Here is a 4,838-nt window from a genome sequence, read left to right on the forward strand (position 1 = left end):
CGCTAGCTTCAGGGTGAGTAGAGAGGGACGTTGGATTCTGAGGGTTAGTTAGCGGCTGGTAAACACATTATTATCGACCTATGATATCGTCGGAGTCTTGGTTTATTATACAGTCTATGGTCGGAGTGCTAGCTTGTGGAGTTTGTCATACGAGGTTGGATCGTTTGGTATCTAGCCGGGTATATATATATATATTATATATATATATATATATATATATATATATATACTATCAGTCTGTTTTGTTGAACGCTATGAAGCGTACACGTTGGGCTTTATTTTTGTAAGTGAATATGTTTGTGTTGTGTGTATGTTACAACAACGTTACACCCAGCCATTTGTAAACTTGATAGTATGCTGAGGATACACAGCAAAACATATCAAACCCCCCGCCCCCTCTCTATCTCTTGTTATCGTCTCTCTCTCATCTTCTCTCCTCTGCTCGTTCTCTACCTTCCACTCAAGACACACACCACCCATCAACACCGTACCTGTGTGAGAATAAAAAAGAACACACGAAAAAAATGATCACACTGATCATAGAAAAATTATAAAGTTAAAAAAAGAAAGTATATATTATGAGAATGAAATCTCTTGTTCATATCATTTTACTTAATAATTGCAACCACATTGTTGTATTATGTTGCAAAACTTGTTATATACTGTAGGCCTTTATAGTTCTGTTTGTAGCTGAACAACACCACTGATCTGAAGCTCAAGCTCATGCAGTGTCATGGAAATAGTTGTTTATCAGCAATAAATATAACAATTCTGATCAACCCATATCAATTGGTGTTTAAATAACATACCGTTAAACCTGCCATTCAATACAACTGACCCACTTCCGGTTAGGCCCTGCATAGTCCGGTACAGATACGTGAATACAGATAATTCATTTGGTAAAATATACAGATACAGATAATGCTGTATAGCTATCCCTAGTACTCGTTTGATTCCGGGGTTTTTCTCTTAGTACCTTGGCCCATGGGTGCAGTCAGTGGCCAACACATAGATGGAGACTCCACGGTCCACAAGCTTGGCAGGCATCTCTCCATACCCTCTACCTCGGCCAAATAGCTATTTTTAATCAGTCACCCGCACTGTTCCTAAGCCACAATATTTTTGATTCTGTGTCGAGCAATGAGTAGGTGCTGAAGGTTGCATTATAGCCAGGGTGTCATACCGCGCATCCCCTGAGACAGTGATTGGCTTCTCCTCCACAGAACTCATGACCCCCTCATTGTGGATAGCCCAGGCATCGTTGACATGCCGGTATGACGTAGATTTCTGGTGTTAACCACTGCCTCTCTGACATGGCCTCCAAACCATGGTTTCAATACCTCAGGAAAGAACTGCACTCATCCCGTCACAAACACGAGCTGGAACAGTGATGTTGCACTCCATAACTCCCCTATTTGTTTTGTGAATGCCAAATGTAATTATGGCCATCCACACATTGCGTGTATTATCAGTCACCCAAACAACTGTTGGGACAAGGCTGGGGGTTTTCTAGGCATTTGCAACAACCCTCCAGTGACACATGAAAACAACATTAACAACTGCTTGTTAGAGACTATGGCTGGTTGTCCTCAAATCACGACTTCCCTTAGGGCACTTCCAGAAAGTACACTCGTCCACTACGTACTGTCTTGCATAGTGCGTAAATTTTGACAGAGGTGGGTAGTTCAAATCGCGCACTAACATGTGCACTTACCGAAATGACGATCACATTTATACCTTCGTTCTCTGTACAATTGGGAATTTACCACGGAGGGCATTCCAGTCTGCATTGTGTTTCGCAAAAAAAATAATTCTGCTTTGTTTTGATATTTAAAAAAAAAAATGTATTTTATTTGCTCCGTGTCCGCCAGAGTGAAGATGCGAAACCGCCGGCATGTCACCCCCCATTAGCTGAAAAACAGTACACACAACTGTATCATAAATTTGTTGTTACTGCACCTATCATTAATTATTACCTTTCTTTGCAGTCCACTCTTTTAGTATATACTTATGTTTCTGCTCTAAAAATAAGTAAAGTATATTCATTTGTTCTAAATGGTCTTCATACAGTGACAATACAATAGTGAAAGCAGAGGTAACAGAATTGACATTTAAATAGACCCATTACTTTATATTCATTATATGCTTGCTACAGTCATGCAACGTGTAATACAAAAGATAACAAAGTTAAATACTTTTAATATAATTTTATTTAAAAAATGTGCTTTTAGTTCTGCAGGCTTTCCCCAGGCCATAGCTAGTCTGATGGGGATTGGGACATGAGGGGGGACTTCAGGCTTTCCAGGGGATCCTTATACGGTCTGATGGCCATCGTCACCCCTAAATGACGGCCCTCTATTCCTTGTTTGTCCCTGAAGAGACGGGTTATACAGGATATACATCAGGTGGAGGCAGTAACAGCAGATACGTTTTAACATTACATTACTGTTAAAGTTCCCGGCAGACAATCAGCTGATCGCTATTTTGCTGAGCTAACGCTTACAGAGGATTATGTACAACTTGTTAAGATCATACACCTAACACTAAAATCGTCTACAATGTGACGAAAGTTTAACACAAACAACAATATACTACAACACATGTAACGTTAGGTTATAACTTATTTGCCAATATGGTTAAACTGCCGCTGTTAGCTAGCTAAGGTTGGCTTGCTAGCACGTCAAATTACGGTACTAATAAACGTTATAATTCGTGGTACAAAAAGTATTATCGACTGTAAAATTAACCAAATATACATAGGCTATACAAGTGGCTTATATGTATAGCAAAAAGACACGTTCAACTTTGTATTGCTTCGTCAGTCTCGCTATCGCGTCTTCAGCCGGCATTATCAAAAGTTTTTCCAACGGTTGTTAGCTCCGCCCCTTCCGCTAGTAGCCAACGATGGCGACGTTGAGTTGTGGAAAGTGGTCCACGATCTACACTTAACTTTGTGACGGTTTGAGTGCACCACTCGGGTATTTTAAGTGTGCTGCATTGAGACCGCACTTCGACATGTGAACGCACTATGTACTCAATAGTTAGTATTTAGTACAGAAGTGCGCGATTTGAGACACAGCCCTATGCTTTTTTCTGTGACCAATACAGTTCGTGTCTTGTCCTCTTCCTCTTCTACATCACTGCAACTGCACTGTATCACTTGTAAAACAAAGTCTTAACTCGTGGTCCTCAAAGGACACCTCATCCTTTTCTACCTCATACCGCCTGGCTTAAATGACACTTCCTGAATGTGCTCTGTTGTTGAGGTTTTGGGGCAGATCTGTGTCAAGAGTGGCCAAAGTTTTCAAGGGGCAATAGAGATGGTCATTTATGTGTTGTATATTGACCAGGTCATCAGTTAGTGTAGCTATGTCTTGAACTGCTTTTTCCTGCCCTCATGGATGTTCTCCTCAACTAGTCTGTCTGGGTAAACAGATAAACTGAATGGCTTCACATTGTATGTCCTGATCCTCATCCCTGTACTCCACTGTTTCACTGTCCACTGTAGACATGCATGCCTGCTTGGTCTGAGGAAGGGGAGAGGGGAGAGAATTTGTAAGCTGTAAAATCTATTTGGGTGCCACACATTTTACTAAACATGTGCTGATGAGTTAATAGTGATTGTTTTGTGGTTTGTTATGTTTCCTAAGTAATATGTATCAATTAATGTTGTCTCAAGATATTGCTTACAATACAAATTGTGTCAAAAATATGCATTACATTGTATTTACAATGATGTGCATTGAAATGTATACAGTCAATTATTAATGGACAACAGTTGTTCATAGAGTTATAAGAGGAAATATGGTGGGAGGTTGGAGGGCTGTAGCCTGTTGTCATGCACTCTCATTTATTGTGTCCAAGCACATTATGCATTTTAGGAAATAGACTACTTATATCTCGTGTGCATTTAGAGAAAATAGAAAAACATGGTTGAGGTCCTGTTCGTTTAAGAAAATGGAGGTAGATAAACGGAAAATATAATCCAATGGGATCGCTTGTTAGCTGCACGTAGGAGAGTTACCACAGTTTGACCATAGATGCACGGAGGATTCACAAGTTTTGCTGTTTACTCTAGTCTAGTGCATAGTTGGCAGATTTTTACTACGAAACTAGCAGTTGTTTCTGCATCAACAATGTGCCCTGAGACGGAGGACATCCGCTAGCTTCAGGGTGAGTAGAGAGGGACGTTGGATTCTGAGGGTTAGTTAGCGGCTGGTAAACACATTATTATCGACCTATGATATCGTCGGAGTCTTGGTTTATTATACGTCTATGGTCGGAGTGTAGCTTGTGGAGTTTGTCTACGAGGTTGGATCGTTTGGTATCTAGCGGGTATATTATATATATAATATATATATATATCTATATATATATATTACTATCAGTCTGTTTTGTTGAACGACTATGAAGCGTACACGTGGTGGGTATTTTTTTGTAAGTGAATATGTTGTTTGTGTCGTATGTAACAACACGATCACCAGCATGTGAACTTGATGTATGCTGATAACAAACCAAACATCGCTACCTCTCTGTCTCTTACCTCCTGTTAGCGTTCAGCGCCGGTATACCCCACTTTCCGTCCACAACACAAAGTGGGAAAATGCAGCGCGTGGCTACAAGCACGAATCAAACAGGGCTGCAGCAAGGTAGGGGACAACCTGGGGGGGGGGTTACGAAACAAATTTTGTTACAGTAATCAACGCCGGTGTTATACCCTACTGTTTCCACAAAAACTGAGTACCGTCATAGACAGTTAAAGAAAGAACACAGGTGTCCGTGTTGTTGTGTTTACCAAAAGCTGCCGCTGAGGTGCTGTGGCACGAGATTCGTCACGT

This window comes from Etheostoma spectabile, chromosome 12 (assembly GCF_008692095.1).
Source record: "Etheostoma spectabile isolate EspeVRDwgs_2016 chromosome 12, UIUC_Espe_1.0, whole genome shotgun sequence".
NCBI classification, from domain to species: domain Eukaryota; kingdom Metazoa; phylum Chordata; class Actinopteri; order Perciformes; family Percidae; genus Etheostoma; species Etheostoma spectabile.